At 36.8% G+C, this 12,625-nt stretch overlaps 1 long non-coding RNA gene across 3 annotated transcripts in view; it reads right to left on the reverse strand.

The window, feature by feature from the left end:
* Window positions 1–6,511: 6,511 nt before the first annotated feature.
* Window positions 6,512–12,625, reverse strand: part of LOC141766548 (uncharacterized) — a 33,409-nt gene continuing 27,295 nt past the window's right edge. For all 3 annotated transcript variants that reach the window (XR_012593651.1, XR_012593650.1, XR_012593649.1), the window contains 2 exons: window positions 7,934–8,012; window positions 6,512–6,559 (listed from right to left, as the gene is read on the reverse strand). This is a non-coding gene — a long non-coding RNA (uncharacterized LOC141766548). The remainder of the gene's footprint in view (window positions 6,560–7,933; window positions 8,013–12,625) is intronic.

Consider the following 12,625-nt stretch of genomic DNA (forward strand, 5'->3'; position numbering starts at 1 on the left):
TGAGCAAAAATAATTCTACATGTTTTATATGTATATGTAATTTAATTTTTGATGATGTAAAAACTGAAAATAAATAATTACAGTTGAAATTAAATGAACTGTTGTTTTACTTATTGCATCACGTCTTTTTGGTTAAACTTTGTCCAGTTGTTAAAAAAAAAAAAAGTGTTTTATTTACAGTGCCATCATGCTACACGTGTAACAAAAATACATACCAACAAAAGAAACAAACAGTTAACTCGGCTTTAACTCAATAAAACTCAACTCAAGCTAAAATAAGTTATAGTAACTAAACTTCACATGCACACAGCTACACACAGAGATCAGCCCAAAACAAATGCTTATATAGTCCCTTCAATCATCAAGAGCCAATCAGCAGCAGGCTGTACCATTCTCCCAGGAAACCCAGGACCTTCTCTGAAAAGAGATAACTAATGAAATTGGTAAATCCCACTAAATTAGTACTAAAACACATTCACACACATCCCTAACATACATTTGCAACCATGGTTGAACTGATCACAATACATAAACGTAATTCCTTTATTCAAATTTATTTGAAACAATTTCCCCCCTTGCTTGGTCTAATCTGGTTACATCACTGAGGAAGTGCATAAAGCGTGGAAGTGGTTTGGTGCCTCATCCTTTTGTCTATGGAGCACATGGTGGGTATGGTGAGTATGAGAGAAAGAAAAATGGTGAACTTAATTAAACTTAACAATGCTGGTCACAAAGTAAACCTGGGATAGCATGTGTCTGCAAGTTACAGTTGATGGAATTATGGCTAAATCATTGAATTAATCAATCAAGGTTTATTTATATAGCACCTTTCAAACAAGTCAAATGCAATTCAAAGTTCTGTACACACGATTGAGAAAATGTAGAATGTTAAAAATGGATTTAGAGACTAATGCGCACCCAAGATAAAAGTTCATTGAATAAGAAAGCAATAAAAGATGGGTATTTAAGATAATAAAAAATAAATAAAATGCAAGGAATAAAAATAACAATACAAATAAATAAATAAATACAAATTATGAAACTTCACAAAACAAGCAGATCGTATTAAAATTAAATTACAAATAAAGAAACATTAATAAAATAAAATAAGAGATAATAATGATCAGCAATAAAATGTTGATTTAACAAAAGTAAAATAAACACAATGATGATTAATAAAATAAGTATAAACAATAAAACCATTAAATTATAAAACACTACATAAGAGCCTCACTAAATAGATGGGTTTTTAGTTTATGTTTAAACATGTCAATATTTTCAGCTCCTCTCAGTTCCTCTGGAAGGTTGTTCCAGCGGCTGGGAGCGTAAAGGCTGAAAGCAGCATCACCAAATGTTTTTGTTCTGCTTTGTGGAACAACTAAAAGAAGAACCGGAGGATCCGAAGGGCATTCCTGGTTCACAAACCAAAAACATTTCTGCAAGGTAGTCCGGTGCAAGGCCATGTAGTGCCTTATAAACTAATAAAAGAATTTTAAAATCAATACGAAAACTACGACTAAACGAGCATGGATAAATTGGTATGAAATGTTAGAAAATGGGGACAAATTCTCACCCATTTTGTCACAATGTGTTTATATATTACATGTTTGAGCTTTAATGTATATTGATGTATTTAATGACTTGTTCCACTAGGAGGCAGCAGAGTCGTAATCCTTTCAAGTAGTTTCTCCCTATGAGGACTTTGCCTGCTTAATATTTATTTTAATTAAAAACTGTTACATAATTTTAAGTGAAACCACTGGTCCCTGGTCCTCATGAACATGAGGTGTCGAAACCTCCTTCCTCTCTCTTTTACCATCCTCCCAACCTCGTGGAGCTGTTTTCCATTTTCATTGGCCTGTCCCCCCCTCCTTGTGCCACACCCCTCCCATGTTTTTTTATCCTGAGGTGAGAACACAGTGTGCACATCTGGAGGTGATCCTGACCGCAAAGGAGTAGCCTGTGGGAAGGGGTATGAGGTTAAAGATGCACTGCGCCTTGTATGTATATATCTGTGTGTGCATGTGTGCCTTGAGGGTGTCATGTGATCCAGACTTTGAAATGCTCCTGATTACAAACAGCTGGCGGGCTGTGGCCTCGACCAATCGGACGAGCTGTTGGCTGTGACATCAGGTGGAAGGAGGGAGGTGGACAGAATATTTTAGATGGGGTTTTTTTTTGCCTCTGAATTGAATCATCAACATCAGGCCGACCCATTAAGCTGTGTTGGATTCCCCACAGCACTTGGATGTTCCCATCTGGTCAAGATGCACCTCAAATTTAATCACTATGTATCAGCTTGTCTGTTTGCATCATGTGGGTCCAGCATCATTATAGCTCACGGCCAACACAGGGCCAATCAGCTGAGGAGGGACCCTGGCCCTAATGCAGGGCTGCCCAAAGTGGGGCCCGCCATAAGGTTTGATTTGGCCCGCCAGATGTTTCTAGCAAATTTTTTTTTTTTAATTAAAAGACCTGCGGGATAGCTGGCGATTGTGACTGACTTTACTCTCTTTTGGAGGTTGTAGCAGGCTCAGTTTTAGAGCTATACTGGTATCATATTAAACTAGAACCTAAGGAATCCATTGAAACCAACCAAGTCATACTTGTCAGGAAGGAGGCTAAATAACGCTCCAAAGTTGGGCTAAAGTTTGGCGAGGGAAAATTGGCAATTTTCACAGGGGTCGCTTGACCTCTGACCTCAATATATGGGAATGAAAATGGGTTCTATGGGTACCCACGAGTCTCCCTTTTACAGACATCGCCACTATATGATAATCCCATGCAATTTGGTGCAGAAACATGCAGTTTTTTTGCATGCAGTATAAATGTGTTATTTTCGCATATTCTAAAAATAGTGTATTTGAATATTTCTGCTGGGGTCCATAAACAGTCTTGGAATTGCATAAATTGACTGGAAATGAGCCCACTTGTATTCAGCAGGTACAGTAGGTTTTAAGGAGTTAACTATGTAAAAGTTAAAAGAATATTCTATTTGGGGAACTTGGGATCCTACTACCATTTTGCATCTTAACAATACAATATGTGTATGCTTTTGGCCCGTGGCCCACCATTAAGGTCCAGTTTTTGGCCCTAAAAGGGAAAAAGTTTGGGCACCCCTGCCCTAATGTCTCTGTTCTAAGACTTAAGCATTCAAAGAAATCCTTTGTGCTCATGTGAAGGTCCTGTGGTTTTTGTGAAGGAAAGTCGAAGAGCCAAATGGAGCTGGAATGCAGACAGGAATGCATGTTTTTTTTCTTTTTCTGCAGGACTGCCACAAAATGCTAAATGATTAGCAGTCAATGGGATTATTAATGCTTTTTTTTTCAATAGTTTGCAATGTCATTCATTTACCATGAAGCATCTGAGCTAATTCAAGAGTGTGTGCATGAATTAGTCTGTGCAGTATGGTGTATTTACAGCAGATTTGTCATAGCAGGAAAAGAACTAAATATTAATGATATGCTCTGATCCATGTTTTCCACTAAGCCATCACAGTGAGCCTCATGCATCAAATCTGAAAGTGACTCTCCTGAATGGAATGTGGCCTTTTATTATAATTACAGTTGTGTTCGACAATCAAAATATCTATGTTAAAGATACGGTTTGACATTTTGGAAAATATGCATGTTTGCTTGATAACACTTTTGCTTTTGCTTTCTTGCAGAGAGTTAGATGAGAAGCTCGATGCCACTATCTGTACAATAAATATGAAGCTAAAGCCAGCAACTGGTTAGTTTAGCTCTGCATAAAGACTGGAAATGGGGAAAAACAGCTAGCCTGGTGATTTGCTTTTATACGTTGTTTTTTTGTATGGATTAAACAAACTAGATATAACATGTTAATTGGTGAGCGTTAGAGGTGCTGGTAGGCAAATTGTTACGTTTGGACAGAGCCAGGGTAGCGGTTTCCCCGTTTCCAGTCTTAATGCTAAGCTAAATGGCAGCTGGCCCCAGGTACCGACGGTATTTGTTATAGATTTAGATGTTATGTGTTTACACATATAAAAAAAAAGGTACAAGTATATAAGTGATATTACATAAACAACAACAAATGTGATGGAGAGGAGCAAAAAACCCTCAGAGGAGCTTGATAAGGGGACTCTCCGGTGCATACCATAATCAATTATTTAAAAGAGAATAAAATATTAAAAAGGACGGTAAAGGGAGAGAGAAGAAAATATATAAGATTACACACACCAGCAGACATCCATATATGCAAGTACACAAAGTCATGAAATAGAATTAAGATTTTCATTATTATATCATCAATAAAAACTCATTATTGGTAATCAATTTACAAAGATAATCCATAAGGAAAACATTGGGGAGATGAAAACAAACCTTTAATGGCTTTCTTATATCATTCTGGTGCCACCTGAGACTGAGATGGCACAGCGTTCCATATCACTGAACCTCTGTAATTTTAACCAAACTGTGACTGAGATACTGTACATACTATATACTTTATAGTATGTTAAATTCATGAAAAAAAAGTGAAAGTATAGTATGTTGAAAAAAGTTATAATATATGTTGAAAAAATGTATGAATTAAATAATTAGTAAATTGAAAAATTTCATCAAAAAAGTCAAAGTATAGTATTTAAAAAAATGTCATGAAAAAAACTTAGTACAGTGTGTCGAAAAATGTCATGAAAAGAGGTCATAGTATAGTATGCCGAAAACATTTATGAAAAAAAGTCATAGTATAGAAAGTCTAAAAATGTTATGAAAAAAAGTCATAGTATAATACGTCCAAAAATTTCATGAAAAAGTCATAGGCTAGTATATTGAAAAATAATCATGAAAAAAGTCATAGTATAGTAATGTTTAAAAAATTTAAAAAAAAATCATAGTATAGTATGTCGAAAAATTTCATGAAAAAAAGTCATAGAATAGTATATTGAGAAAAATCATGAAAAAAAGTCATTGTATAATGTGTCGAAAAATTATGAAAAAAAATCATATACTATGTTGAAAAGTCATAGTGTAATACGCCGAAAAATTCATATACTATGTTGAAAAGTCATAGTATAATACGCCGAAAAATTCATGAGAAAGTCATAGGATAGTATGTCGAAAAATGTTATGAAAAAAAGTCATAGTATGTTTGAACATTTCGTGAAAAAAGGTCATATGTTGAACATTTTTATGAATTAAAGTAATTAGTACGTTGAAAATTTCATTAAAAAAGTCATAGTATGTCGAAAGATTTATTATAAAAAATCATAGTATAGCATGTTGAAAAAAGTCATAGTATAATACGTCGAAAAATGTCATAAAAAATCATGAAAAAAAAGTTATACTATAATGTCGAAAAAAATCTTTTAAAAAAAGACTAGTATAGTATGTCGACAAAGTTCATGAAAAAATGTTAGTTTAGTATGTTTAAAAATTCTTTAAAAAAAATCATAGTATAGTATGTTGAAAAATTTCATGAAAAGAAGTCGTATGTTGAAAATTTTATGAATTAAAGTAATTAGTATGTTGAAAATTTCATTAAAGTCATAGTATGTCGAAAATTTTTATTAAAAAATCATATAGTATGTTGAAAAATTTCATGAAATTAGTGTAGCATGTCCAAAGATTTAATGAAAAAAGTCTTTGCATAGAATGTTTACATTTCTTTCTTTTTTAATTCATTCTAAATAGATAGATAGATGCACTTTATTGATCCCAAATTGGGAAATTGTGTTACAGCAGCAGGTTATCCAAGCAATGCACAGGAACAGTACATAAAATGTATATGTGAACACTAAAGAAATACATCCATAGAACATAAAATATAAAGAATATTGGAATACACTATAAATATACCTATTACAAATTTTAAATTATAAACATGGAATAGCCCATTATATACATGAGCAAGTGATCAATAACATACTATATACATTAGCAAAGTGTGCAAGACACTATATATATATTAGCAAAGTGTGCAAGTTACAGTGTTTGTTCTTTAATAAAAAAACAATTTGAGGTAGTAAATGTGCAAGACATTACAGAATGGAGTCTTGTTGAAAAAGAAACTATAGAGTTGAGAGTTCTCTGTTAGACAGAGGTGAGGTGTTGAAGAACTCTCTTCAACACCTCACCTCTGTCTGTTTGGGTAGGAAAGATTTCCTGTATCAGTCCTTGTGACAGCGAAGCTGAATCAGTCTGTTAGAGAAAGAGCTACGCTGACCGTCCAGTAGGTGGTGGACAGGGTGGTCAGGATTAACCATAATGGATAACCGTTTGTTCAGTGTCCTCCACCACAACATCAAAGGTGTCCGGTTTGCAGCCAAATACGGAGCCGGCCTTCTTAATCAGTTTATTAAGTTTGTTGGTGTCACCGGCTCCAGTGCTGCCTCAGCAGACGACGATGAAGTACAGTGCACTGGCCACAACCGACTGGTAGAACACGTTGAAGGAGCTCAGGGAATAGAATCTGCTCATCCTTTATATACAGCCTCAGTATTCGTCTTCCAGTTCAGTCTGGTACTTGGTACTTGTAGTCCTCCACAACATTGACCTCCTCTCCAAGAATACGCAGGGGTTGTGAAGCCATCCTCTTCCTTCTGTATGTCGAAAAATGTAATAAAAGTCATAGCATAGCATGAAAAAAAGAAGTCATAGTATAGCATGACAAAGATTTCATGAAAAAAAATTAAAAGTATAACATCGAGAATTTTATGAAAAAAAAAGTCACAGCATAGTTTGTCAAAAAATGTCATGAAAAAAGTCATAGTATAAAGTGTAAAAAAATGTCATGAAAAAAGTCATAGTATTTTTGGTCATAAGTCATAATATATGTCAAAAATGTCATGAAAAAAAGTCAAAGTATACGTCGAAAATTTTATGAAAAACGTCATAGTATTTTTGGTCATACGTCATAATATAGCAAGTAAAAAAATTTATGAATAAAATTTATAGTATAGTATGTCGAAAATTTCATGCAAAAAGTCATAAGGTGTCAAATATGTCATGAAAAAAGTCATAGGATTTTTGGTCATAAAAAGTCATCGTATAGCATGTCAAATTTCAAGAAAAAGTGTCATAGTATAGTGTATCCAAAATTTCAAGAAAAAAAAGCATAGTATAGCATGTTGAAAATGTAATGAAAAAAAAAACACAGTAAAGTATGTCGAAAATGTCATGAAAAAAGTTTTAGTATGTTATAAAAAGTCATAGTATTATAGTATGTCGAAAATTTCATGAAAAGTCATAGTATGTCAAATTCCATGGAAAAAAGTCATAGTATTGCATGTCAAAAGTTTCATGAAAAAAAAGTCATAGTATATCATAAAAAGAATAGTATAGCATGTCGAAAAATTTCATAAATAAGTCATAGTATAGTATGTTGAAAATTCCATGGAAAAAAGTCATAGCATAGTATGTCATAAAAAGTCATAGTTTAGTATGTCAAATTTCATTAAAAAGTCATAGTTTAGTACGTTATAAAAAGTCATATAACGTGTCAAAAAATGTCATGAACAAAGTCATAGTATTTTTTGTCAATAAAAGTCATACTATAATATGTAAAAAATTTCATGAAAAAAGTCATAGCATAGTATGTTAAAATATTTCATGTAAAAAAGAGCCATTGTTAATGTTTTTAATAACATCTGTGCTTCTACTATGACCTTCTATCTAAGTCAAAATGTCTGCTGTGAAAAAGGCCTATTCCTCTTGGTGCTCCTTAAAGAGTAATTTAAAGGCATGACTTTAGAATTGACCTCTAACATTCAACGTATTGAGTGTGAGGGGAATACAATTATTAACACTATTCTTTGGAGGTAACTTTTCCTGGTAACAACAGCATGAAATATGAAATATGTATATCCCTCCGACAAACTCAAAGACAAAATTGTTGGTCATGGGCAACATCCAACCAAAACAATCCTGTTGGTCTTTTTTTTGTTTTTCCTTTTCTCTGTTTCTATTTGACTCACCGAGCTGTTGTCTTCTTTTCTCACTGAACAGAGGCAGCTCTCGGCTCGTCCCTCCCCTCCATCAATCTCTGTCATAAATCTGTCAAGCGGAGAGAAAGGGAACTGCTGAATACAGATTTGTCAGCAATTAATCTAACCTCTATTACTAGACTTGGATATTGTGCTCTCTATACCAGAGAACAATAAGCCACTCTAACGTGGAGCACTGAGCTGCATGTGTGAGTGGTGGGCAATCATGGGAGGATGTCTGTTTGTGAGAAGGAGAGTGCATGTGTGTGTGCGCATGCATGCAGTAAGCTTCCTTGGGTGGTGTTTTAACTGTTTTGTTGATTACGTGTAAAGCCATGTGAATAAAAATCCTTTTTTGTCCACATTTTCATGCATTAATATTTATGCTTTATTGCTTTTTTTTTAAAGAAAACGACACAATAAAGCTTCTAGTGGACAGTTACCGGCCATTTAACCTTGAAAAGACATAGCCTACAGTATGCTGAATGTGAGGCTGCCTAATTGACCTTCTGCACTTGATGAGAAGAGAGGACACATGAGTCAGTGTGTGTGTGTGTGTGTGTGTGTGTGTGTGTGTACCAATGTGCTTTTCAGCTCTGTCTTATTGATTTTCTTAAGGATGTGGATTAGAGTCAATATCTTAATTCCCAGACAAAGAGACCATGAGAATAAAGTCAACAAAAACATCAGCATTAGTAATATTAATAGCATAATGACTGTATACACTATTTCAACGGAATTGCATTGCTAGGCAACAGCTTTGGTCCATGTTTACTTCCTGTCAGCTGATGTCATTCACATACACTACAAAAGGAAATAAACTGGGACACTATGAAATGGTCTGTGCTCTTCTGTGCCTGTACTGTAAGCATGGGCTTGTCTCCAGTTTCTGTGCATAAAAGTGCTCATATATACAGCACATGAATGAATTTGAACAAATCCCATGAAAAGACCAAAACCAACAATGCATAAGTCCGTCCCTCAATACTCTGACCTTCAATACTCTGACCTTCCTACCCTGTCGCACTTGGACCCAAGCCCATTTGCTCCTACTGAAGACATAAATCTTTAAAATCAGCTCATGCATATGTAGTTTAAGTTGAAAGAAAACGGCTCAGTAAATTCCTAAAAACAGCTGAGCCCTGTATTTCGTAGCAAATGTAACTGAAACAGGAGTAAATAGTGCTTTTGTTGGGGACTTTTTAACGGCGGATTAAAGGGAGAGTTCGGGTGTTGTGAAGTGGGGTTGTATAAGGTACTTATCCATAGTAGGTGTATTACTTACAGTAGATGACACTCAGCACGCCCCCAGCATCGAGAAACAGATAGGAGTACTGACACCGGAGCAAAGCAATACAGTGCTGTGGACGGGGAAGGTAGAAAAGTGTCTTGTAGCCACCGTAAAGAAAGGCTCTCCTAAAAAAATGTATATCCATTTAAGTGTAAGCTATATTTAGAATATTTTCCGACAACAAACTGAACTGAAAGTGAAATGTATCTAAACTGTTTTTGTCATCTGAGCCTGCTGGCTTTGGATAGAGCATAGATTTCCCAAGATAGGATTCTCCTTTCCGACAGTTCCCCGTCAGAAAGGAGAAGGAAGGGGCTGTCTGACGCCAAGATAAAGCCGTGAAAATATTCTAAATACAGCGTACACTTATATTGATTTTTTTTAGGTGAGTCTTTCTTTTAGGTGCCTAAAATACGTTTTACTGCCGTCCCCGTCCACAGCCCTGTATTACTTCGCTCCGGTGTTGATACAACACCCTTTTCCAAACACCCGAACTATGCCTTTAATGCACATTTGGTGCTCTAGTCACTATTGAGTATATATGGCAGATGGACGTGGATACATGACTGATTCAAAATTAACTACAGTACCCATGTTTGTCACAATGACGGTACGTGTCACCCAGTGCAACAGCAGTGACTGACTGGTGTTTAATAGTTCTTGAACAACAGTGGGGCTCTATTGCGACAGAGGAATAAGACACAGGCAATACAAGTTAGTAAGATCAATTCATTGTTCATTTAGGTCTTTGTCAGTGGATTTGTTAACAGTGAGAACAAAATAAAATATCACCAGTAGGGCTGTCAAAGCAAACGTAATAACACGTTAGCGATTCGTTTTAACGCCACTAATTTCTTTAACGCGTTAACGCAATCGATCTTTCGAAGGTTGTACTGGGCTCAGTTTTAAAGCTAGAGTGAAGATACTGGTATCATATGAAACTAGAAAACCTAAGGAATCCATTGGTATCAACCATGTCATTTAGCTCGCAAAGGAGGCTAAATAACGCTCCAAACTTGTGCTAAATTTTGTGCTAAAGACAAACTGTCATGGCCATTTTCAAAGGGGTGTAAACCAACGAGTCTCCCCTTTACAGACATGCCCACTTTGTGATAATCACATGCAGTTTTGGTCAAGTTATAGTCAAGTCACCACACTGACACACTGACAGCTGTTGTTTCCTGTTGGGCTACAGTTTGCCATGTTATGATTTGAGCATATTCTTTATGCTAAATGCAGTACCTGTGAGGGTTTCTGGACAATATTTGTCATTGTTTTGTGTTGTTAATTGATTTCCAATAATAAATACATACACACATTTGCATAAAGCAGCATATTTGCCCACTCTCATGTTGATAAAAGTATTAAATACTTGACAAATCTCCCTTTAAGGTACATTTTGAAAAAATGGGCGATTAATCGCGCGATTTATTCAATATTTTAATGGATTGGCAGCCCTAAACAACAGATATTATCCATTAAGTACAAGTCCAGTATTTTGCTGACACGGACATGGCCTGTGGGAGACAATACACACATTTCCTGTTCTTTTTCCAAAGATTTCCTGTTCCTGTTTTGCCCTCTCTCTCTCTCTCTCTCTGCCTCATAATTCACCCCTCACATAATTTTCTGTACATGTGAACATGCTTGGGCATGTGTGAATGAAAGTTGTATTCCAACTATTTAACTATGTAGCTACAACAGCAGTCCGGTTTTTGAAGGTATGGACTGATTTTCATCAATAACCCCATTCCCTCCCTCTATACACACATTTACGCACGCACACGCACACAATTACCATTACAAGGACAGTTCAGTGGAGCAGTGGGCCAGTGCTCAGCTGCTTGAGACAGAATTAGAGTGGCAAACAGCTGAGCTTCTCTGGGGTGCTATCATGTGACCTATCCCACCCACAGGGCCAAAGGGATGCACGTTTAGAGTTACCATGTCCAATTTCCAGCATAGCCGTTATGTGTGTGTCTCCCTGTGCGTTATATCTGTTCCGGTAGTTGAGCTCTAAGGGGGAATTTCTCTCCTCTGTCTCTGCCAGTAAACTCGCTCTCCAACCTGCTGATAGCCGCACCTTTCTGTCCGCCTGTCATTAGCACACACTCTGCCCTTTGTCCCTACGCTTGTCTCAGTGACCTGCTTACGGCCGCACGGCTACACCGGGAGGTGTTCCTGACGTAACAAGAGACCACATCTGGGGGGTTCGCCTCGGCAGTGGGAATGTATCAAATGGCCTACCTTATTTATGATGAAAAGAAAAGCCCCCGCAGCACATTTGGGATTGTTTAGATGTATTGTTTCCTAGCCTGCAAAATAACAGCGTGGCTTTTTTTTTCAGTGTCGGTCAGCAAAGCAGGTAAGGGAAAAAGAGCTGAGCACTGCACTAGCCATTACTCCTCACCTGATGAAAGGTCTTGTAACAAGCCTCCACCTCTACTGCTATTATTGGCAATAATCAAACTCACGCTCCGATGATGGTCCACTTATTGCTCACAAGAGCTTCATCTCCATAAATCAGAAGGACTGCAGTCTACAACTACTGTAAGGTCGGCGTAACGACGAGGGTGGCGATCATAAAAAGGTGTTCAGTTTTGTGAAAACTCTGCTTTGTAATCATAGTCATGTGATTATGGTCCAATAAAGTTAAATTGCAAAGGAAAAGTTACAGTTTAAGCTGTGAACGACCACCTTCTGTAACACGGCTCACATATGTCACACATGTGTCTGTGTGTGCCCGTGCGTGTGCCCCTGCGTGTGCCCGTGCGTGTGCCCGTGCGTGTGCGTGTGTGTGTGCGTGTGTGTTTGGGACAGGCAGGGCCCAAAGCAGAAGGAGTGTGTCCTGCAGGGCCTAGAGTGTTTACAGCAGAGTAACATGAGGAGTGGACCAGCTTGTCCCGCCTACTCCATAACTCTAAATGCAGAACCACAGCTGTGTTTCTATGTATGAGGGACTGAGGAGCAAAATAAGGACAAGAGGAACAGAGATAAATGAGCCCTTGGAAAGAAAATGATATAAAAGCAGCATGAGTATATATATATATCAAAATATCAGATATTGATAAATTACAGGTGAAGAAATTTAGTCAAAGGTTTGAGGCCAATGTGGAGGTCATTTACTGCTGCCCATGCATGTGCGCAGGCTAGTGTGTGTATGTGTGTGTGTGTGTGCGTGCGTAAGGGGGGGATGGGGTACCACAGGAATTAGGTAATATTGACATGGTTGTTTCAACTCCACCCTCCGAGCACCACTCAGATCAATAGAAGTCATTGATAATAACTGAACTTCTCATGTGATCAGTGAAGGAGAAAATTCACCATGTGTCCCACATGCTCGTTCATCACATTGAAGGACTACAATAAAAAAAAACATGCACTTGCAAATA

This window comes from Sebastes fasciatus, chromosome 1, assembly GCF_043250625.1.
Source record: "Sebastes fasciatus isolate fSebFas1 chromosome 1, fSebFas1.pri, whole genome shotgun sequence".
In the NCBI taxonomy this organism is placed as follows: Eukaryota; Metazoa; Chordata; class Actinopteri; order Perciformes; family Sebastidae; genus Sebastes; species Sebastes fasciatus.